Source organism: Jaculus jaculus, chromosome 2 (assembly GCF_020740685.1).
Source record: "Jaculus jaculus isolate mJacJac1 chromosome 2, mJacJac1.mat.Y.cur, whole genome shotgun sequence".
In the NCBI taxonomy this organism is placed as follows: Eukaryota; Metazoa; Chordata; class Mammalia; order Rodentia; family Dipodidae; genus Jaculus; species Jaculus jaculus.
In genome coordinates this window covers 103,174,201-103,199,665 of record NC_059103.1, presented here as the reverse complement: position 1 = coordinate 103,199,665, position 25,465 = coordinate 103,174,201, and the positions used below count along the sequence as shown (strand labels likewise).

Genomic DNA, 25,465 nt, shown 5'->3' with positions numbered 1-25,465 from the left:
TTATGTTTATTTAGGGAAGTGCAAAATCAATAAAAGGAAAATAGATCTACCCACGTGGTCTGGGAGCCCATGTGGGCCTAGAAGGAATGTGAAAAGAGATTTGAAGAGAAATTACAGAGAATGTCTGCCATGTGAAGGGCAGGAGGGTTAGAGAGCTTATGTGCAAGTAAGTGGGGGTTATCCCCCCCCCCGTCTTCATTTGACTGGATCAAGATGAGGGAAGCTTACCAGAACCTAGACTTCAGGAGCTGGTCAAGAGAGCTGCCCTATCCTGGTAAGCATCATTATAACCTTTCCATTGTGGTCTTTATCTTCTGGCTCAGATGAGCCAGAGAGAGGCAGCTGGTTGGCCTGGGATAGAGGCTGTCTCAGGAAGAGACTAGCCATAGCCAATTTCTGTAGGTTGAACTTGACCAACCACAATGGCAGGATTAGATTTAAATTTTGGAAAAGAGGATCTCCCTCCCAGGAGGGGCTCAGGTTGTTTGTGGAAAAAACAGATCTAAGGAAGAGATAAGAAGTTAGATCATGCTTTGATCTCTAGCAAAGTGGAGACATGGCAAGGATAGGCCCAAAAACATTCCTACTTTTTCCTTTCAGGGGCCCAGTCACCCTAAACTACCTAACAAAGCTACCTCACTCCCTCTCACAACTTCTACATCTCTTTCTTACATATCACATAGCTGCTAGGGATCTCTGTTCCTCTTCTATTATTTCTTTAGATATTCTTAGTAGAGTCATATTTCCTACTTGTTACTTTATATTTTATTATTCAAACAATATGTTCTCATCAGAAAGCATTAACTACATGAAATGTGTGTCATGTGGGGTCTTTTTGATTTTTAATTGTGACCTGTTGAGACAGTTATTACTCTATAGGCTGGTTGTCCAGAATTTCATGGCATTCTCCTGCCTTAGCCTCCTGCTTCCACTTCCCAAGTGCTAGGATTAGAAGCAAGAAAATTTTGTCTATCCCCAAAGTTTACAAGTATCTACTAAATTATATCAAAATCACCATTAAGCACAATAAACTTTCTGCAACTCACTACAAAACTTCACACTAACACCTCCAATATACAGTGCTCTTGCACATGAGTTCAATTTGCATGTAAGACCTCTGTGGCAGAGACTGTGGCTTGTTACTCATGTTGAGATAACAGCATACGGAGGAATAAATTGGTGGCTGACATAATTGGATAAAATCCTTTAAGAAGCTGCAGCTTTTTCCCTTTGCCCTCTGAGCACAAATGGTGTGAGGCCAGCAGACCTGGAGCAGTGGTTCTTGACAATCACTGTGCCTCAGCACCTCCCAAAGGACAGTGAAAATTGCTGCCTCACAAACCCTAACCTCAGAGATTCTGATTCAGAAAATCTAGGGTGACTTGAAGATTTATATCCGAATAAAGTTCTAGATGAAACTGTTGCTACTAGCTGGAGCAGCACACTAGGAGAACCACTGGTGAAGCTGAAAGGAATCTGGGTCACTCAGTAACCATGTAGACTGTTCAAAACAGCTCGTTAACCAAGATTGCCAAATGTTATGTACAAGTGAGCAAGAAATAAACTCTTATATGTTTAATTTTCTATTGCCTACAAACACAGTGCCAGGCACATGGCTGAGGTAAGGTAGGAAGGAAGGCAGGAAGAAAAAGAGGGAGAGAGGGTGGGATGGAGGGAAACAAAAAAACAGACAAGACAAAACTATAAGATGAACAACCAAAGAGCAAGTATGGAAACACAGATAAGTGGATGATGTTTTATTTTGGCTGCTAGATGCTATGTTCCATTAGGTCCTATAGATGTATCCTTCAAATATATCTTCACTTTGTTCCAACCACTTTTCTCAGAGTGGACAATGAAATAATACAAAGTCAAGGTCTCCACTCTCAGAGTTTATATCCACATGGAATAAAAATGAAAATATCTTTAATGCAATAGAGACAGAAGGAAACAAATAACAGTGAGAGAGAGATTAATTCAGAAGATTGATGTAGATGTTGTCATCATTCAAGATTCAGCTTCATAAACTGTGGATGGGGGCATGACTGAATGTAATAGGTCACAAAAATGGTGGAAATGGGGAAAGGTTTCTGAATGCATAGTGACTGAAGATTAATTCAAAATCAAGCCTATGACCAATCTGCAGGGCTGGCAGGGCTCTCTCATTTCTTACTGTGCACCTCCACTGCATCCTCGGTGCTGAGCAACAGCACACCCTCATTGCCTTGCACACAACACCCAGAAAGGCTGCCTGAGCACTGCAGCTCAGGTTCAAGACCATTGTAGGGGATGCATTGTAATGTCACTGCTCATCCAAAGATTTCGGATTTTATAGAAACAGGGTTATCTTGTGAAAAACAGACTTTTTTTTTTTTTATATTTTCCTACCATCATTCCTCAGCATGAAGTACAAGTACAAGTATGTCTTTGGATTGTATTGTGTCAAAATATTTTATTTTTAAAAACTTCCATATGATTTGCTGATTTGACTTTTATTTAAAAAATAAATTCTTGCATCAACCTTAACTTGGGGTTAAGATAGAATTTTTAACAATTTCTATAGTAGTTCTAAGCATACTTCTACCATTATAACCTATATATTTATATGAAGTGGTGTGCTAAGCACTAATTATTATGAAATGAAAATAGTGATCAACTCTGAAAATCATTGAAGATGCCCTGTGACCTGCAATAGCAAATATTCAGCCAGGATTTAATTCTGTATGTAAAAGTATATCTTTTTCATTAGAATACAAAACAGTTTTTTATCTCTAATATATGCTAAAATTATATATATTCCAAATAAATGTTTTTAAATAAATTTCTATATGAGTTATGTTGTCAGTAAACAATTGATTTGTATAGCTATTTAATAAACCTATAATTTGGGGATCATAAAATCTTTCTGGAATACAAAAGGGTGATGAGTAGAAAAAGTTTAAGAAGCCTCACGTAAGTTGTTTGATATAAGCAAAAGCACTGAGCAAAGTTTATTTGGCATAGGAAATGGAAAGACTTCTATTGCACAAACAATAGTTCACAGTTGCTTCCACTTCATGTTTAGTTTGACGGAGCACATGAGGATACCGTGACGTGCAGACATGCAGTCTTGATTCTTGTTCTCAACTCCTTGTGCTCCCAGGAGTGGAGGGAAAGGGTCTTGAGTGCACTTAATTTTGTCAGAACTTTTGTTAAGTATCAGAAGCCTGCATAGCAAAAAAGGGTTTTCTGTTTTGCCATCTAACATTCTAATCTTTTCCTCATGGTCAGTTTATATTTGAAATACACTGTCAGAAAGTGCTTAATCTATAATAATGTATGGGCGCTGTGGTGTCAAATAGACCTGGTTCAAACCCCTCAGCTAATTATATAGCTTGCCGGCAAAGCCAAAGGACCCAGGTTCAACTACCCAGGTTTGACTACCCAGGACCCACATAAGCCAGGGGCACATGCATATGGAGTTCCTTTGCAGTGGCTGGAGGCCCTGGCACACTAATTCTCTTTCTCTCTCTCTCTACCTGCCTATTTCTGTATCCCTTTCTCAAATAAATAAATAAAAATAAATAAATTATAATTTTTAAAGTTATTACTGTCTATCTTCCTTCAAGACGCAAAGCTCCTTGGATGTTAGGACCAGGTACATGTGTTCCAAGGTAGTGGTATTTGTTTGTAAAATTCAGAGAGGAATGGATAGGTGATGGATGGATGGATGGATGGACGGACATATGGTAAATAAATAAATAGAAGATAGTACTAACATTAATATCAATTGCATCAAGATTAAAGGAAGAGACCTTTTAGAAAAAAGTCAACAAGAACTTGGGAGATGGCTCAGTCAATAAAGCACATGTCTGAGTTTAGATCCCAGAACCCACATTGATTCAGGTGTCCCCCATAAACTTAGGTATTCTTAATGCTAGTCTCTCTAGCTGATGGCAATTGGAAATTAAAGCCTCCTGGAGGCAGTATATTGTTGGGGGCGGACTTATGTGTTTTATAGCTGGTTTCCCCTTGGCAATGATTGGAACACTCTCCTGTTGCTATTGTGCATCTTATGTTGGCCAGGGGTTGATGTCACCGTCTTGAGCCTATATGCCAAAATAAACCTCTTTTTCCCACAAGCTTCTCTTAGTTGGGTGATTTCTACCAGCAATGCAAACGTGAAGGTTAACACCATATAAATACTGCATGTGGTGGCATATGCTTGTAACTCCAGCATTTGGGACGCAGACAGGTGGATCTCTAGGAAAGATGGTTAGCTAGACTAGATGAATCAGCAAGCTCTGGATTCAGTGAAAGACCTTGTCTTAACAAATAAGTCGGAGAGAAATTGAAGAAGATACCCTGAATTTGACTAGCCTCCACATGCATGCACATACCCACATACACACATGCACACACATAGGAACACAAGGACTCACCACACACATATACACTCAAAAAAATAAAAATGTCAAAAAGATAATCATCAATTAACCAAATTTCTGCTGTCCTCTGTCGTTAGTAGGTTTTCCACTTTTTCAAACCCTTGTGTCCACGGCTGACTTTCAATAGATCGCAGCGAGGGAGCTGCTCTGCTAAGTAGGAAACCCGACCCAGAAGAAGGTCGTCTAGGAATGGTTTAGAGCCAGTTCCACACGAACATGCTTAACGTGATGGGCGAGAGGGCGGCCCCCTTTCTGGCTGCGCCATGTTTCCCTGGAGGAAGGCCGAGGCTCCTTCGGTGCTGCCTTATAGTTCTGCCTGGGCGGGATTCTGACTTAGAGGCGTTCAGTCATAATCCCACAGATGGTAGCTTCTCCCCATTGGCTCCTCAGCCAAGCACATACAACAAATGTCTGAAACTGTGGTTCCTCTTGTACTGAACAGGACAGCATTTGCACAATTATTGGACCTTTGTTGATTTTCTGCAAGTTCTGCTGGTTGCTGGGCCAGGGTTGCATAGCTGCTGTATTCATTTTTGGATCCTGATCCTATTGCCTCTTCTGTGTTTTGACTAGAGACCTCCATTGTGGAACTGGGCAACCTTGTTGGATCTACTTGCATTTGATTTTTCATGTTATTCTTTTTTCAATGAGGTCTGCCCATCACAGTGTAGGAATCTTATTTAATTTAGGAGGAACCTGTTGTTTACCTGTGAAGTGACTGCAGTGGTTATTCCTTTTTATGTTTCCTTTGACTTGGCCTCTGATGGCAATGGGCCTGTATGCTCAGAGGGAAGGAGCCCACAAGGCTTTCATGAGGGCCCAAGAACCTGATGAAGGGGCTTATTGGCCAGTGGTTGGGGTATGAGACTACGCGGTCATGGTGGCCCAAGAGGACAAGTGGTAGGGGGTAATGGGACAAAGTGGACTGCTGTTGGGAGGAAACAGGGGGAGGATGGGGTTGCCTGATGGTCCTTGGATGCTGAGAGATGAGGGGATGGGACAGCGGATGGTTGGAACCCTGTAGTGAGAATGGATGGGACCGCAGTGTCCTAAGACAGCAGGGCGGGGTATGGGTGTCAGATGGAATAGCAGTCCTGAGCATTAAATTCCCCCATGGGCTGGAGAGATGGCTTAGCGGTTAAGCGCTTGCCTGTGAAGCCTAAGGACCCTGGTTCGAGGCTCGGTTCCCCAGGTCCCACGTTAGCCAGATGCACAAGGGGGCGCATGCATCTGGAGTTCGTTTGCAGAGGCTGGAAGCCCTGGCGCGCCCATTCTCTCTCTCTCCCTCTATCTGTCTTTGTCTCTGTCACTCTCAAATAAATAAGTAAAATATTTAAAAAAAAAAAAAAAGTTCCCCCGTGGTGGGAAATCCAAATGAGGGAGCGGTGAGCTCTGTCCTGATCTGGATCTGAGTAGCCTGCAGGAAGTGCAGAAGGACCTGGTCCATGCATGGCAGGGTAGCCACCTGTGGAGGTCCTCAGTGTCCAGAAGATGGAGGGAAGGAGGGGGAGTGTTAGCTTGCTGACCTGGGTCCACTTAGCCTGTGGGTAGTGCAGGAGGAACCTGCTGGCAGGGCAGCTGGGACAGTGACTGGGACGGCTGCTTGAGGGGACTGGTGGGCTGGCAGGCTGCCTGAGAGCATGGGAATAAGCGGATTCCCTACTTTGCTCCTCCATGCCCACCCACTAGAGGTCTACTAAGATCTGCAAACCCCTAAAAACCCCCAAGGTCTTTGCCTTTCCTTCCCCATGAGGTAAGGCAGTTAGGCTAAGGCCATCTTGATTGGAAGTCCCTCACTACAAACCCACAGAAACTGCACCTGTGGCTATGATTTTCTTTTATAAATACTCCAAGACCATTTATCAACTACTGTGTTTTTTTTTTTTTCCAATGTTCTTTTTAAATACTGGGATTTACACCATCCTGATCATTTACACAGCAGAAACACTTAAGTCAGCAGAGACTAAACTTACCACACATATAATAGATAGTTGTTCTTCATTGGTTGCACTGTCTATAATTGCCTAGCTGTTCTACTGAACAAGCATATTTCAATTCTTCTGGCCATCATTCTTTTTGTAATACTACCTTTTTTGCAGTCTATCATTATGTGGAAAAATGAAAAAGAGGTTAAAAATTCAACTAATAGACATAGTTCTTAAAATAACTTCACTGGAAGGTTGATTTTATGCACATTCTGCTAGTTGCTTAGCCAGGATTGCATAGCTTGTATCTTCATTTTAGGATTCTGATCCTATCGTCTCTTCTATGTTTTGATTAGAGACATCCATTGTGGGGCTAGGCAACCTTGTTGGATTTACTTGCATTTGATTTTTGGTTGGTTAGGAATTTTAAGTTTAATTCACGGCACAAGCAATTAGAACTCATTAGACTCTGGTTAACCAAGTCTTGGCCACAGTTGTAATCTCTCTTTAGGTCTCTTCATTAGTTTCAGCCAGAAATGTGCTTCTTGTTGATACAAATGAGCACATCCCTCACTACAAACCCACAGAAACTGCACCTGTGGCTATGATTTTCTTTTATAAATACTCCAAGACCATTTATCAACTACTGTTTTTTTTTTCCAATGTTCTTTTTAAATACTGGGATTTACACCATCCTGATCATTTCGGCATGTACTTCATACCATTTTCCATGCTAAAAAGCTTTCCCTTACTTCAGCCAGAGAGCATGACTCTGAAATGCAAAACTCGTGATTGGGTGTGGGAGGAAAAATGACTAAAATTAGATAGACCAACAAGCTCTAATATTAGAGATTTATTTTGAAAATGTCATTTTTAATGAGAAATAACTAGGAAATTCTTCAAAAATGAATATGCTTCTTTTTGTATGTTGAGGCTTATTCTATCATAAACAGAAGAAATCACTTGCCACTCAGTGTTATTTTTAAGAACAACCTATAGTCAGCTTCAGAAAAAAAAAAAAATCATCTACTGAATAATGTAGGAAAAAATAACACTTGGTCTAGGTGGAGAATAGCCTGGCCAGGACAGAGATAGTCATGTCCATTCTGTTCTTTGTAAGCTGTCCCCTAATTTTCAACCAAATAATTAACACAGAAACAGATATTGCATACTGCATTTAAGAGGAGTACCATATCACCATGGTAACTGGTTTTGCTTAAACATAACTGTATGTATGTACAGTATGAATGAGCTACAGAAGAGAAACATCTAAATATTCCTAGAATTTATAAAAGATCTGCCTGTTAAATTTTTCTGAAGGAAAGTATTTGAGTTCATGTTTATAAATCTTCTTTAATTTTTATCCTTTATAGGTGCTTGTCTCAATATCAATTGCTAAAATCTGGGAAATAAATTTACATGTTATATTTGAAGTGATTATGTGAAAGTAACACATTTCTGTTTCTTGCTTTGGTCAGTTAAGTCACGACATGAGCATGAGTTGCATAAGCTACCAATTTCCTGACTTCCCTTTTACTTGGCTCAGCCTTATGGAGTATTTTGGATTTTTTTTCTTGAAAGCTTATCCCCAAATAGCATTTCCACCCCCACTGACTCCTCCTTATGATAAAATTGGTAAGAAAACAACTTAATGCAAATTAAAGAAACTGAAAAAAAAGAGGGTATTGCCACAATCTGCTATCCAAATGGAGAAATAATTTCTGGTTGAAGAGTTATCTAACAGAAAAGTAAAATAATTTATGGTTTGAACTTTGTAACACATTGGGTGGGGGAAAAGTGATTCTTTGTGTTTTCAAGACTATATCTTTGTAACATTTTTTTAAATATTTATTTGCAAGGAGAGAGAAGTGAGAGAAAAGGAGGGACAGAGAAAGAAAGAGAGAGAGAGAATATGGGCATGCCAGGGCCTCTTGCTTCTGCAAATGAACTTCAGATGCATGAGCCATTTTGTGCATCTGGCTTCACATGGGTACTGGGGAATCAAACACAAGTTGTTAGGCTTTGCAAGCAAACTCCTTCACTCCTGAGCTATCTCTTCAGCCCCAAGACTATTTCTTTATTATCTTTCTTCTTCTGTCTTCTAAGAAGAAAATTAAATATGATACAGTTTAGATAAAACTGCATGTTTTTAAAAGATTTTTAGGTCCACATTAGTTGGAGCACCACTTGGTAAAATGTCCATAATAGAGTATTTAACTGGAAAGAAGGAAAGTTAATCACATTTTCCTTGCTGAACAGTAGTGAGGCTGTCTTTCTGCCTTTGCTTACAAAACAAGGTTTGTCCAGTGTCTGCACTGATATTCCTTCCATTTGAAAGAAAATTTCTGCCACACAATTGAGTCCCAATTATAAACCATGCACTTGGTAGGAAATTTAGTACACCATGTCATTTAATTCACATAAAACCTTGTAAAGCAGGTGTCATCACCACTGTGGTCAGTCAAGGGAGGAACTACTGCTCAGAGAAGTTGTTCAGTTTATCAGCTGGTAACCTGAGATGTTTTCTCAGAACAGACTTACCCAATTTCTAATGATGCAACCATGTATGAATTTTAGCAGTAGTTAAGGACTCATCTGCACTAATTGTGTTGGATTGTATTTTTTTTTTATTATTGTTTCATAAACTCCCTCATCCCTATGTTAGAGAACCATTATCATGATCCATCTGGAGGAACCCCAAGAGTAGTTACCTGAACTTCATGGTATTGATATTGGGTGACTTACAGCCAGTCTCCACCTGTTCCAAAGTGAACAGAAGAGTAACACTTGTTTCTTTCTCCAGAACATCTGTGCCCATTTTGCAGAAATATTTCTTGAAGGTTGTTTGTGTGTGTGGATTTCTGGTCTCCACACAATGGAAGATGAGGAAGATGAGGGGGCTCAGCTGATCTTCTCCAAGCATGCCCTTAATGGTGGTACCTGAGGAAATAGAGGCCACTATGAAGCTCTGAAATTCATCATTGGTAGAAGTAAAGAAAAAGCTATTGCCAGCCACTCAAGAATGGTGGGGACTTCCCCTTAGAGAATGAGAAGGATGAGGAACTGCAGCCTGTCTCTGGCAGACAGGCACAAACACCAGGCAATTACATTGATATGACCAGACAAGGTCCTTGAAAATAAAGCCAGAGATGACCTTCCACAACATCTGGCCCCATGCTTGCCACACTAGATCCTGGAAAGCTTTTTATGCTGATATACCTAAGGCAACAATGGGGTAAACTGAGCTGACTACTGGGAGAAGCATGGCATTGTGCATCCTTCACTTTCAACTACAGTGTATTCATATTTGTCACGTACATATTTGGGTGTTCCTTTGTATAACTTGTAGCTTTGTAGAAAAGCTGCACAGTTTTTAAACTATAAAGATTATCTTGTTTCATAAATGAAGAAATTGAGGCCTAGACAATCATAGTATTTCTTTCTTCTATAATGAGAAAATTCCTTTTTATAGTATGAATATTTATATTTATGATGTTCTTCAAAGTCACAGCCCACTTTAGATGCCTGCTAAGAGAAATGATCATCTGAGGGAATGATGAGTTCTCAGCCTTAACACTCCAATGGTACTGCTGTTCTGCACTTTGAAAGAAAATCATGACAGAAGCCTGACTCTTCCCTGAAAGATGAAAGCTCCAAGTCTGCCTCAACTCCTAGAAAAGTCTTCACAGGAGAAAAAACATCACATGTGAAGGAGAGTAAGATTTTCTTTTTATTTTTTAATTTTTTAAAATTATTTATTTATTTATTTGAGAGCGACAGACACAGAGAGAAAGACAGATAGAGGGAGAGAGAGAGAATGGGCACGCCAGGGCTTCCAGCCTCTCCAAACGAACTCCAGACACATGCGCCCCCTTGTGCATCTGGCTAACGTGGGACCTGGGGAACCGAGCCTCGAACCGGGGTCCTTAGGCTTCACAGGCAAGCGCTAAGCCATCTTTCCAGCCCAAAATTTTCCTATTATAACTCAAAGCAGGATGCTTTTGTGCAATGAAGAGACAGAAGATAACAAAGAATAAACCAACATTAAGATTCTTTGAGGAGACAAAAAGAAAATAACCTTACATTTACAAATTACTGCACAAAAAAAATTCCCAGGAAAAGTTTTCATAATTAGGAGTAGCAGGGGCAGCACTGGGGTCCAGACATGCCTAGGTGAACACAGAACCACTCTACCTGAGCTTAGTGCCCTTGACCAAGTTGTTCAGTCTTTTGGTCTTCATCTTCCTCTTTATGTAAGAGAATGTGTGCAAATGTGCCTAGCATGGTGTCTCAAACCATTGCCAATGACCATTATTGCTGTTTTCAGTATGACTGGGTCTAAATGTAAGGATTCAAAGCTAGAGGGAAGTGGCAGGTCTGCTTTTCTCACAGTGAGGATTGTATTATATTGTCATCTATTGCTCTACAGCTATTTCATCTAATAGGGACATTCTCCATTCTATCTATCATGCTGGATATTTGAAGTGCCACATGGAGTTTCAGCAGCAGGGAAAGTGATCATCAGTGTAGGTAAGGGAGAAATAGGGGCCAGGTGTTTTTATGTTGTTGTTTTTTGGGGAGGGTTTTTTTTTATTTTTTTAGGTACCTAGTTAAGGAAAAGTCCAAAGAGAGTAATAAGAAATATTATTCCCTCTGCTTTGGCAGGAATGAAATTCAGCGTATGATACAGTCTTATCCCTCAATGACAGCATCATCTTCCCCAGCCTGACATATTTAAGTATGTAGACTTCTTTGGGGCCAGCTTCTTGCACCCAAACCAGTCAGCTCTTTCCCAGACTTATCTGAGCCTGATGGTAAAGCTCACCCCAATAAGTTATAAGAAAGGCTTACCAGGAGGGCAAGGCCTTCTTCTGGGCTGTTTATTTCTGGGCTATTTATTTCTCCTCACCTGAGCCTCTGTTTTCCTGGTCCAGTAAGGAAAGATTTTATTTTTCTACATTTTTTTACTCTCTAAGTTATGGGTCCTTTATTACCTCTTAGCCTCCCTTTCTTTTCCCTAATGCAAAGGAAGGGTAAACTCTTTACCCTCTGCTCTTTCTTTTGCTTTACTTTGTGTGTGTATGTGTGTATTTCTTTAAACTCTGGTCCTTTCTCATTTTTCCTGGAAAACTTCCTTCACATTGTCCCTCCTCTTCTGTGCTCAGCTTCCCCTGTGGGCTCAGGTCCTGCCTCCTCCCTGTATTATTTTTTTTATTATATTTATTTATTTATTTTTTAGCTGTTGATTATGGTTTATTTAATATGATGTAAATCAGATTGAATTCCTACCACATTACATGGAAATTGCATAAATTTAAAGTAAGCGTTTAAGACATTAGTCTTAAGCATTTATGACATTAGTCTTATTTTTCTCATGTGTAAGAGGAAAATAATATTAACTATATCATATGAATATATAAAGCTTTTAAACAGAAAAGTATACAGAAAGATGCATATTTTGTTTTTGTTAAGATAAAGATTATTATTATAACTCAAATATTTATGGAGGGAATTTTTGAAATGTTTTATTTCCACCTTTTTTCTTTTTTTTTTTTTATTAGTTTTCTATTCAGCAAATACAGGCAGTTTGGTACCATTATTAGGCTCATCCGTGACCTACCCCCTCCCCATTAGCCCCTCCTTGTTGAGGTATATGGGTCATGCATTGTGGAGTTAGCCCACAGTTATTGGTACGATAAATGTCTCTGCATATCCTGATCCAATATGTGGCTCTGACATTCTTTCCGCCCCCTCTTCCACAAAATTTCCCTGAGCCATGTTGGGTTCATTTTTGGTCTGCTTCAGTGATGAGGGGGTGGGGGCCTCTGAGGCTCTGGCTCTCTGATTTGGTAGGAGCTGATTTTTCTCTGTGTTGGTCTCCTTCCCCTTTGTACTGGTATCCAGTTCATCAGGAAAACAGCACCCTTGCTTGTTTCGCCAATTTTCCTTAGTTTCAGCCAGGGCCCTTTTGAGGTATGATGGGGTGGCTCTCTCCTTAGGATCTGCATCTGTCTTTCTTTCCCCAGGATTTGAAGCGCAGCTAGGTGATCACCGTCTTGGCCAGAAGTCTCTCCTCCCTGTATTCTTAATATCCCCATAAATGAATTGACTGATTTATAATTTATCCTCCTAAGTCTGTTTTTCAAATCTTTGTGAAAAAGCCCAAAAGTTGGAGTTAATAAACCTTTCAACTGCAAAGCTCCCATAGCATGGGAGTGGAGCCAGAGCACGCGTGGCAGCAGGCTCACGGCACGGCCCCACCTGTGTGTCGGACCGGCTGTCGTAAGGCACAACGACGACGTGTGCTAAGCCCCATCTTTGTGCCCAGAGTGTTCACTCTCATTGCTTCAGATGCTGGAGGAAAAGCTTGTCCCTCTTCTCTACTGCACTTTGTTTTTTAAATTTTTCTAAGGGCTTCATTCTACCCAGGCTTACCTGCTAGTCGCTATGTAGTCTCAAGGTGGCCTTGAATTCACAGAGATCCTCCTGCCTCTGCTTCCTGAGTGCTGGGATTAAAGGTGTGTGCCACCATTCCTGGCTATTCTCACTGCAGTTTTTACCAAGTGCAGAACTGGCTGGTTTGCTTATATTTTGCTATAATAGAAACTTGGAAGCGTCATGGTCAACTTTAAGTACAGAGAGCAGGAAAGGAATTTGAGGAGATGGCTGAGTCAGTAAAGCACTTGCTGCTCATAGTTCAAAACCTGGTGTACCTATGTAAAAACTGGACTTGTTCATATACACCTGAACTCATGCTGCTGGGCAGCTGGAGACAGGACTATCCCAGGCTATTGATGACAAGCTTGTCTAGCCAAATTGGTGAGCTCTGGGGTTCAAGAAGAGATTATATCTCCAAAACTAAAGAAAGTAATTGAAGGAGATACCCCTCACATGCATACTCACATAAGCCTGAACATACATATGTGCTCACACACATGAAAACACACACACACACATGCAAGCCCATCATACATTGAAATACACAAAAAGCAGGAACAAACAAAGATAAACTAGAGAAGAAACAACAGGTATGGACATGTGTATTTTGTCAGCAGCCAACTGCAGGGGCCACTATTCTTTTAAGTGAGAATCCTTCATTTCACTTGCTAGAAGTATTTGACTATTTTGGGAGAAATACTAAGCTAATTAGAAAAATATTACCTGTGCAGTTTTCTCAAGAAGCCTAGTGGTATGGAGACAGTGGGTTTACAGGATCCAAAAACCTTGTCACTAAGGATTAGATGCACAGAATTACTGCTGAATAAGAGAAAGGGGTAGAATAGAATATGACTGGGTAAAGTTTCCCTAAGATGACTATGGTCATGAGAGCATAGAGTTTGAATTTTTTACGCACTGTGAGGTTTTCCTAGAAAATAAAATGCAGAAAAAGAACTAATTTGGGTGTAACTTTCTTTTCAAAGTGTTACATACTTCCTCCTACAAAGTTCCTCAATGTTTCATCTGCAAAAAGAAAGCATGACCAGAGGCTTAACTCTCCTTTCCAGTAAAGAGCCTCATTTTCCCACATGGTGTAATTTTATTATGAGATGTATTAGAATGAGGATTGAAAATTACATTCTAGTTACCTCTGGGGCACTGCGTTAGGGAGTCTCGTCAGGCCACATTCTAGGTCTGGCAACAGCCACAGTTGATCAGTCATGTTCTCCATGGCTGAGTTCTTTGAGAGAGGAGCATATATGCCCTATATTCAAAATTTATGCATCAGAAACAGAAGGTACCTTATGGTAAGACCAGACACTAATTTCATATTCCTGAATCAGAACCCAGGGTTTGCAGCTGGCATAGGCTGTTGTGTACAATGTGGCAAGGATATTAGCTAAGCAGAGAAGCAAGGTGCATCTACTTTGCATCTAACCTTGTTGAATCCTATGGACTTGTGCTGTGGTCTGAAAATCTGTACATACCGCCCCTCCCAAAGTAGTATGTTGAAACCTGAAACTCCATGGCAATGTGATTAGAAGGTGGGACCTTTGCAAGGTGACTGGGTTGTAAGAGTGGAACACTTGTGAATGGGATCATAAAGCCTAAGAGAGACCTTTTACCCCTTCACTCTGTGAGAGCTTAAGGAGAAGGTGCACCCTCAGCAGACTGCTGGTGCACAGATCTCAGATTTCAAAACCTCAAGAACTATGAGAATTTTATTTCTGTTATTTATAAGCTTCCCAGTTTGTGGTATTTTATTACAGTAGCTCATCTAGACTAAAACAATTTGCCAGGCATATTAATGGTATGAACACTTGGTCACAGTTGTACAAGTATGTGAACCTATGTCTGTTTATATTATTACCCTGAGATATGTTAAGATGTGACATCAAAGCAAGTGAGGAACAATCAATTCCCTTTTCCTCTCCATCTCATTCTATCATGTCCTATCTTTATGTTACTTGACCTACTGCTGAGAATTTATCCAGTTTTCAGTAAAATACTTTTAATTTTACATGTAGGTACATTTCTTCATAGAACTCAGGCAGATTTTCAGGAGCTGACCCAAGATTGATTTAACAGACAGCAAGTCAAAATCAGACCACTACTGTTATCACTTCACAACTTGTGTGTGTGTGTGGGGGGGGGTGCTTAAAGAAGGATTCAGGCCCCTGTGTGGGTATTTATCATTACATATAGTTTTCCACAAAACTCTTCTGTCTTCATTCAAGCAGAGCTATTTAGACATCACTTGATTAGTGTTAATTCCTTTAGAAGGGATTCCTGAGCATAATTTTCATAATTAACCATGTGAGGCTCAAAATAGGTTATTAGGTGATAATCTGTAATTGCTTTTGGCATCTAGAAAATAGCACAAAGACTATAAATCAGGAAACATCCAAGTGATTATTGACCATCTATGAAGATGCCTAGAAATGGGCCTGGATAATTTCCAGTTCATATCACTGTATACATAAGATAGTCCTGGCTTCTGCAGCATTCTGTATGAAGAGAATGTGGGTCTATTTGTGTATGACCTGTGAGTCTTACCAGCCCTCAGGAACAACCTAACTAGATAAGTGAGCATTTATCCTATTTCCTAAAACCTGGTTCAGTGTTTGTTGTTGGTTTGGTTTTACCTTTTACATTAGATCTCAGAGCAGGGCTGCATGTAGACTGATTTACATCTGGATCTCATTCACCAAGACCTCAGCCCAGCCCAAGTCTTCACTGCTCAAAATAAGAACAGCATCAGCAGTTAAGTCACAGCTTATCTGAGTCTTCTGGGTAGGTAATTATTCTTTGAATAGAACCCTCAGCCAGATCCATAATCCTAGATTTGTAGCAAAACTGCTTCATTGCTTTAGAAATCACAGGGGTAAAGGTGGAAAAAAATTTTCCATGAATTTGCAAAACCATGATATGTCTACATTTTATAATCAAGACTCAGAGTAATCAAAGGGGTCAGAATTCAGAGCACTTTTTAGAAGGCTACTCTTTGCTGAGGGCAGCTGTGGGATAATGAAAAAGCCTCCACACAGGTGACCCAAGCCCTGACCACTCCACTCTGCTACCAGAGACCTCTATGTGCCTCATTGTCTTACCTCAGAAGAAATCACCCAGAGCTCTCTGTAGTGTTTTGTACATCTAAGATCGGACAACATAAATATATATGATGATCACACACATCCAAATGTATATAGCACCATCTTCAAATTGCTAAATAAAGCCAGGTGTGGTGGCACATACCTTTAATCCCAATACACAGGAGACAGAGGATGGATAATTGCTGAGTCTGAGGTCATCCTGAGACTACATAGTGAATTCCAAGTAATCCTGAGCTACAGCAAGACCCTACATCAAAATTTTTTTTTTTTTAAATTGCTGAATGATGTTTGTTTTGTTCCAAATAACCAAAGTGACACATTTCAAGTGGGGAGAATTACTGTTTTATTTTGCTCCCCATTTGAGAAAACAAATAAATAAAAAAGACTAGCTTGTCTTGAGTTTCTTGGGGAAAAACCAATTATCAAACTAGGTTCAGAAGATCAGGTCATGCCAGAATGAGTCTCACTGCCAGTTAAAATCTAGATAAACAAAAGCAAAGGAAAATGTTCAATTAAAGAATAAGAGAAAAGTTTCATTTTCAGTCATGGGCTTTAATGAAAGCAAACATTATAACAGAAGAAAATCTCACAAAGTCACATTCTAACAAAGCCAAAATATTTAACCAATAGTCCCTGTCTCACTGCTGAATGCTATAGTTCTCATCATGGTTAATTATTAAAAAGGAAAAGATAAAGCAAAGGAACAAAGTAAAAAGAGGAAAGGAAGGAGAGACTGGCAAGAATAAATAGGGGGAGAGAATTTCAACTCTAAATGTTTTTAAGATTATATGAGCCATTTCATCACCCCGGAATCTGTTTTTGTTTGTTTTTAGCAGTTACTCATTACTAAAATGAAAGACAAATTCTTTAGTAATAAAATGTATATGTTGTCTTAAACTACTCATGTAAAAAGTGAGGCTGAAAATGAAGCCAGGCAGATCTGAAGTTGGGAGATTCTTTCTTTTCAAAGGAATAGAAGGCCATTGGTGAGATATAATTAAGCCCCTGTTTTGGGAAAATTAGTTTAGATGTTGGAGGAAAATTAATTAAAAATTTATTGGAATTTATTGCAAAGGAAACTATTGATGTAGAGGAAAGCAAATTAGAAATAAGGTGGTACTATTATATGGTAAGGGTGAATTCCAAGGTGATTCTCAGGTCTGGCCAGATAAAGATCAACAGTGTGAGCATCTGTAAGCCAGGCATACCTGTACCCAGCTGAGAGGTGGAGACAAAAGAATCCTACAGGAACTGGTGGGCCAGTTAGCTAAGCAAATGCAGTGGTGAATAAGAATTCCTGCCTCCTACAAAGTGGCAGGTGAAGACCAGCCTCTGACCTCCCTGCCTGTACCATGGCATGCACACACTTGCTGTCATACATATGGACATGTGCACACACACACACACACACACACACACACACACACACATACACACACACACACACACACACACATACACACACACACACACGCACGCCCCCCACACACACGTACACACACACGCACGCACGCACGCACACACACACACACACACACACCAAAAAATGTAATTAAATTGTTTTGTAGAGGGAATTTTAAGCCAGAAAGCTTTCAGACTGTGTGGTTTGGTTACTGCTCACTACTAGTTTAGTGAAAGACAGTAGCAAGTGGAACAGAAGATTGTGGGAAATGTGTAGCTTGGTAAGGAAAGGAGTATGAACAAGTTGAAAATTACAGACAAGGTGGATTCACATAAAGAAGCTGTTAGTTTCAAAGAAAACTTTGTGCTGTGCACAGAGATGATAGCAAAGGTAACCTGAAGGTAACCCACTACCCATGAAAGGTTCATTGTGAAAATATAAATTTGTTTGAAAGATTAGAGCATGACCTAAGAATGCCATCACAGGGGTTTCCTGCTTCAAAATGACCACTAAGGAGTGTTTTTTCAGCATCAGCCTCAAAGGTGCACAGAGGCTGATGTAACTTTGGTGTAAAGGAGGCAGGATAAATGTGAAGCTGGCAGTAGAGCTTTGCAGCATTGTATATGTGGTACTGGTTGTTGCAGGCATGAAAGATGCAGGAATTAGGGCAGCATGGAGGCTTGTACTAATGGGTCCAGAATGTTACTGAAGCCAGGCAATATGTAGTGAGGGCAGATTCCCTTTAAGTAGCCTCTGAGAGGCTATTGCATGGAGCCTGCTGGGCAAAGACTAGGTTGCAATGCAGACACCAGGTTGTTGAAGATCCAGGAATGTGGGGTACCCACCAATAAAAGGTGTGTGTGAAGTTAATCTAGCCCAAGAGAAAGGCTGTGTGGCTACTAGGCAGTCTGGGCTGCCCAAAGCCATTGACATGTACATCGCAAGCCATAGATGTTGGGTATGCAGCTATTCAGTTTGGTATTTGCCTGGTTATGTTTTAGACTGGCTTTGGGTCAGTCCTTCCTCCCTTTTGGATGCTTATTCTGTGCCATTGTATATTAGAAGTAAGTTTTTTAGATGTTTTGATTTATTTGAGAGAGATATACACAGAGAGAATGGGCATGGGCATGCCAGGACCTCCTGCTGGTGCAAATGAACTCCATGTAAAGCCAGATGCTCCAAGTGGTATCACTCTTAGATGCTTGCTTTACTTTTATTTTTATTTTTATTTCTTTTCTTTTCTTTTCTTTTTTTTGTTTGTTTTCTTTTTTTATGTTGGGTTGTACTCTGGCCCAGGCTGAACTAGAATTCACTATGTAGTCTCAGGCTGGCCTCTAACTCATGGCAATCCTCCTATCTCTGCCTTCCAAATACTGGGTTAAAAGCATGAGACAACAAGCCTGGCTTTACTCTTTCTTTTTTTTTTTAAATAGGTATTATTTTTTTTTAAAGCTATATATTTGTAAGCAGAACAAGAGAACAAAAATGGGTTTACCAGGGATTCTTGCCACTGCAAACAAATTCCCACTTTGTACATCTGGCTTTACATGGGTACTGGGGAATTTAACCCAGGCCAGCAGGTTTTGCCTGCAAGCCCTTTAACTACTGAGCCATCTCCCCAGTCCAAGATATTAAAGATTTTGATCTACTCAAAACTTTATCCTCATTTTCACCTCAGAATTAGCCTCTAATAAACTGTAGCACTGCTTAAAAGTACTAATAAGAAGACAAAAGAGTTAAATTTATAAGGAAGCACACAATGTGGGCCCAAGGTAGTGTGCTTTTCTTGTTTTGAGCAAAAGTACCTTTTAGGCTGGGGATGTAGCTCAGTGTTAGAGTGCTTAGCCTTTCACCTCCAGCATAGCCAGAAAGAAAAATACATGCTTTTTATGGGGCAAGCAGGACAGAGGTACTGGGTGCTTTCAAGAAATGTTAGGGACCAGTATGGAAATGTATTATTTTAGGACACTGGAAATGTAGCTTTTACTGGTTATAAAATTTGTATGATATCTATACTTGCATGCCTAGAAGAAGGGAAATATATAATTGATAGTAACTTTGTAATAAAAAGACCAATACAGGCCAACAGCAAAGTGGTTGGCACTGAAGACACTAATTCTGTAGTCCTGGAAGCTCTGAGGTGGTTGTCCATCACATGGCCCCCACAGCCAGGTAGAAATGTCTGCAGAAAGCAATGCAGCTGGCTGTGCCAGCACCTACACAGAGAACACTTTTTGGGCAGCTAGGTGCTATGAGGGATGGACCCACAGTGCTACTTGCATACATCATGTTCACAGTTGCATTGAGTCCATAGAAGGGAGGTGGCAGGCACAGAAGGACCCCAGGATGCAGGTACCACCATACAGATAGCACATTTTATTTAGCAACTTACTGTTTAGTATACACATGGATCACACAAACTGGAAAGAGGGAGGCTGAACTGCGGGCTCCTGCTGGGATGGAATGCTCTAATCTGTGAAGGCCAGGTCTCCCAGATATGGAAGCACCACTATGGTGGCCCAACCCAGCAAGGAATTTCCAATTCAGACAGGTTGGAAGTGGCCATGATCAAAACTAAACTGGAAGAGAAATGTGCCATCTCCCCCACAGGCCACAGTTCTCAAAAATTTAAGGGAAAGTAAATATAGAGAAAATAAAACTAATAAATTTGGAAAAAAGTATTAGTTATGACTTTAATTCACCAAGTCATTGCCAAAACACCTAAAGGAAAACATTTAATTACCTAAAGTAAAAATGGTAATTTTAAAAAAGGAAAAGTATCCCACATGAGAATATGTTTGTCCTGAAGGTCTTCTGGGCTTTTAGAAAGCAGTTTTAGGACTGATAAAGATTATAGGGACTTTTAGAAATGGAGGAAATGCACTGTGAATTATGAAATGAGAATAAGACTTTTTAGGGGCCTGGAGTGAAATGGCATGGTTTAATTTCAAAGTGATGTATTTGTGTGTTGATTTGGTGAGGAATAGGATTGTGATAGTTAAGCTTCAGTGTCAACTTGACTACATTTAGAATCAACATGAAAACACACTCCTGGGTGTATCTATAAAGATATTGCCACAAAGGGTTAACTGAAAATGGAAAATGCACCCTGCAAGAGGGTGTCACCATATCACTGACTGGGGTTCTACTCTTTATAAAAAGGAGAAGTGAGCTGGGCACCAGCACTTATCGCTAACTGTTCCTCACTGCAGACAAAATATGAGCAGCCCTATCACACTCCTGCCGTCAGACTTCCCCTCCCCTGAAGGAATGTGCATCAAACAGTGACCTAGAATAAATCCTTTCCTCTTTCAGTTGCTTTTGTAGACAGTTTTCATATAAATAGAAAATTAACTAATATAGTTCCCAAAATAGCACCACCAAGTGGGAACCAAGCCTCCACCACATGGATCATTTGAAGAATATTTAATAAATATCTGAAGTGTAATGTTCTATTCCAGTCCCCTAAAGACTCATGACCATCTATCTCATAATTCAAAACACATTTAGTTTATCTTTGAGTTCCCATAGTCTTCGCAGTTTCAACTGGGTAAAAGTCTGATTTCAGGTTCTCGACTGAGACTTGTTAGCCCCTGTAAAATCTAAAACAAAGTTATATACTTCCAAGACACAATGGCAGAGAGTAAATATTCCTATCCCAAAAGGAAGAAATGGGGACAAGTAAAGGAAAAGTTGGACCAAAGCAAGACAGAAACCCATCAGCAGGCATTAAATTCTGTAGCTATATGTCTTATTGAAAAATGGAATGTGAAAGGAATGGAATGATCCCTCTGAGCAATGAAGATGTTTACTGTTACCTAAGGAATGGGATGATTCCTTTATGCAATGTACCATGACCTTCCTGCATCTCTTTGTTTCTAAATTTCTTTGTGATTACATAGCATAGAATGTTTCTTGCCTCAGTTCTGTCTATGTGACCTATGTAACCTTGTGACTTCTTGTGATAGCTCCCCATCGTTTAACAATATGTAACTTTGTGGTTTAACTCCCATCCTGTCTTTACTATAAACATGATGTGGTTATTTTCAATAAAAGCTGACATTCTGAACAGTTAGGGGCTGCATCCTGAGATCCTGACCTCTGGGATGCATATGTGCCACACCAGCTTTCTTCTTTTCTTTCTTTTTTACCTAATAAAACTTTGCCTCACATTCCATGAGTTGATAGTCTTACTTGTGTGACAATGAACCCCATAACATCTTGGGGGGCTTTCCCTGGATCCACATTTTAAGACTCCCTCCCTGATTTGGCAACCAACTGGGGAATGACCCCTAATCTCAGCCTGAGAACCAGATCTCCATCCACCTACATGTTCCTGGTATTGAAGTTGGTAGCATGCCATGGATGGGGAACATTGGCCTAGGACTGCCTACCCCCGACTTTATTGGGTAAGAAAGCTCTGCTCTGGAGGTGCTTTTTCCACTCTTCTTTTTTTTTTTTCTGGTTTTCTGGTTTTGCAAAATTTGCTGGGTCTAAGGCTGGATGCAGCATTAATTTCCCCTGGATGAGGGATCACAGGGCCACCATTGACCCTCTCTAGCTCTGTTTGGAGATTTTGAGTGGCGGTCTATTTCTGGTTCAGTTTCAGTTTGGCAGCCACATGGCAGTGTCAGGGGAGCAGTTATTGCTAGCATGTTTGTGTTTGGTATTGTGTTCATTTGTCTTGTCTTCGTCTTTGAAGATATGGGTCAAAATCATTCCATTGAAAAATCTTCTTTAAAACTGGTTTAAAAACACTTTGAAGAGCTTTAAAAAAAAACATAAATATTAAAATGAGTTAGGCCTATTATCCTAGCTACTTGGGAAGCAGAGATAGGAGGATCTCCAATTCAATGTGCTAGCCTGACTCCACATTTTAAACCATGTGATTTGAACTGTGCCTTATATTTCCTTTTTTCTTTGGGCTTTAAACAAATAAGAAATTGTTTATAAACACCTTTTGGTGTCTTAATTAATCCAAATAGTCCCAAAGGTCTCTCCAAAAGTTTTTGCTGACATTTGATTTCTGTCAAGGTTTTATGGTTTTTGTCTTTAAAAGTCAGATTTAACTAAAGCCTATGGAGAACTAAAATTTATGTAAACAAAGCCATATTTTGTCATATGATCTCAAAAATATAATTATTGAGTTTATGTTCTAGGTCAACATCTACTTGGAGGATTATTAAAAATAACAAAATTCTCTCTGATGTGCTGACTCATAATTTGCCAGGTATTTTAAACGACTGTAATGCCCTGTTACTTAAAAGGAGGAGGCAACTAGCCTGAGTTGTAGGTCAGCCTGCCTCAAGATAGAAACAAAGATTTGCCCTAGTTACTCCTAATAAAAGTATTTCCAAATGTGTCTGAGGTATTGATAAAGATTATACCCAAAATGGTTGTCATGTTTTGCCTGCTTTCATGGAAAGTGTATTTCATGGAGTTTATTAACAGGAGCTATCTCAAATCAATAGGTTATATAAAATCTGAAGGTACATATATTGGTATTATGAGGCAAGTGTGGTTGTCAGGTAGAGAATTTTTTTTTTTTTTTTATTTATTTGAGAGCGACAGACACAGACAGAGACCGATAGAAGGAGAGAGAGAGAATGGGCGCGCCAGGGCCTCCAGCCTCTGCAAACGAACTCCAGACGCGTGCGCCCCCTTGTGCATCTGGCTAACGTGGGACCTGGGGAACCGAGCCTCGAACCGGGGTCCTTAGGCTTCACAGGCAAGCGCTTAACCGCTAAGCCATCTCTCCAGCCCAGGTAGAGAATTTTTGGTAACCTAAATATTAAGGAAGGTTTTTTCTCTACAAATTTCCAATCATAAAATGGTTAACTCTTTGAAGCCAGACTACTTGCTTCTTTGTCAGTGGGTAATATGATTAATCAATTTGATGTAGTTTTTCTTAATAATCTTATAAGAATGATATTTAATTATGGGTTGAGATGAAATGATTGAAGGGACTGGGAAGGTATTTTTCAATGTTGGACATATAATGCTTGTTAAAAATGCTTTTTGAATGGAACTTAGATCAGAATGTCAAAGTGTATGGATGAAATGTACATATGTAGAAAGGATTTAAGAGATCTAAAAAGACCAAATTTTGCCTAAAATTAATTTCCTTTTAGAAGGATCAGAAAGTCAATTTTCAGACTAAACTTAAATACCATGCCCAAGGTAAAAGATTTTTCAGTTGTTTACAGATTTTTAAGGATGTTCTGAAAGTTGTGTCTAGGGACATACACTTAATTTAAATTGAGCTTACATTAGACACAGGTGATGTCCTATACTAGGTGGGTCACAAGGTCATAAGCACAGATGTGATTCATATTCTTAGGAGGTCTAACCAGGTTAAACATAGAGAAGACCTGATTCCCTATGTATTACAAATAATAAATAAATAAAAATAAATTTCCTAGGTAAAAACAGCTTCAGAGTAAGACAAGGAATGTGAGGATGCTTAGCTCTATGCTGTGTCATTTCCTCTTGCTCTTGCTTCCTGTTATATACTATTTAAACTCCTGACAAGCTGGACCCCATGCAAGTTTAAGCCATGTGCCCCCGACCCTGTCCAGAGACAAAATGGCCAATTGTCTCTGACAAGAAAAAGAGAATGACAAATGGCATGTAACTTTGCCTCTCTTTATAGTTCTTCTCTTTTGAATACCTAAAGTCACATCTGTTAGATGAAATTTCTCAGTACACAAAAGGTTAAATAGGTAAACTGAATCAAAGTATTTGATCAAGTTACTAACTCCTAAACATCAGACTTACCTAAAATGTTTATCAGGATATAAACAGATGATTTTTAAAAGGCATCAAGTAAATGATGGCTTAATAGTTAAGGTTCTTATCTGGGAAACCTTAAGGTTTAGGTTCAATTCCCCAGTACCCCCATTCTTATTGCTAAACCCAAGTCTGATTTAAAGCAGGATCTCTGATATCCCTTCTTGAGACAGTCTGCTATACCCATCAGCCCACATGGGAGGACCGTCAGCAACTCCTGAAGACCCTCTTCACCACAGAGGAACATGAAAGAATCAGTAGGGAAGCCAAGAAACTAGTGTTGGGAGCCGACGGCTGCCTCACAGAAAACCCTAATGTTATTGACGAGGTCTTCACTTCCATATGACTAGACTGGGGTCCCAACACCACTGAAGGTAGGGCATCCCTTAACCTCTTTTGACACACTCTGATGGGTCGTCTCCAGGCAACTGCTCACTTGGCGCCTACAAATTTGTCCACAGTGAATGAAGTGACCCAATGGCCCACAGAATCTCCTGCTGCTTTCCTAGGAAGACTTCAGGAAGCATATAGGACATAAGACCCCCACCATAGATCCTAAGTCCTATGAAATAAGTGAGCTATTAACATTGCTTTTGTAACTCAATCCATATCAGATGTTAGAAAGGAGATTTAGAAAATCGAAAGCTTTGAGGGTAAGCTTCTTTCAGAGTTAGTAGATTGCTGCCAGGGTATATAATAATAGAGACACTCCAGAAGATAGACAGGCTAAGAAAATGGATAAGGTTATGGTGGCTACCTGGCAGAAGGTGCAAGGCCCCTTGAGATAGCTGTTATACTTTGCTCAGTATGATATCACCTGAAAGGCAAATATATACATGCTGGACCTAAAAGATACTTTCTTTAGTACCTCATTGGCAAAGGGAGGTCAACCCATTTTTTGCCTTTGAATGGACAGAGCTGGAACAAGGCACCAGTGGGCAACTAACCTGGACTAGGCTTCCACAGGGATTTAAAGTTTCCCCCACCCTCTTTGATGAAGCTCTTCATACAGACTTCCGGGCTTTTCATAAGGAAAGATAAGGCAACTCTCCTACAATACATAGATGACCTCATCCTAGCTGCAGAAATGGAGGAGGAATGCCTCTCTGTCACAGAGCATCTCCAAGACAACTTACAACATCTGGGCTATTGTGTATCAGCCAGCAAGGCTCAACTTTGTGTGCGTAAGGCAACCTACTTGGGATACGAACTCCAAGAAGGTAAGAAGATGCTGTCGGGCCCAGGATTCAGGCTACCACTCAAATGCCTCCTAAGAGACAGATCCAAAAATTCCTTGGAACCTTAGGGAAATGAAGAATGTGGATCCTGAGGCTTCCTGGATTGGCCAAGCCTCTATACGAGGCCACAAGA

The 25,465-nt window shown here is 40.1% G+C and overlaps 1 pseudogene; it reads right to left on the bottom strand.

The window, feature by feature from the left end:
- Window positions 1-19,295: 19,295 nt before the first annotated feature.
- On the bottom strand, window positions 19,296-19,904 carry LOC101594970 (annotated as a pseudogene).
- Between the last annotated feature and the right edge of the window lie 5,561 nt (window positions 19,905-25,465).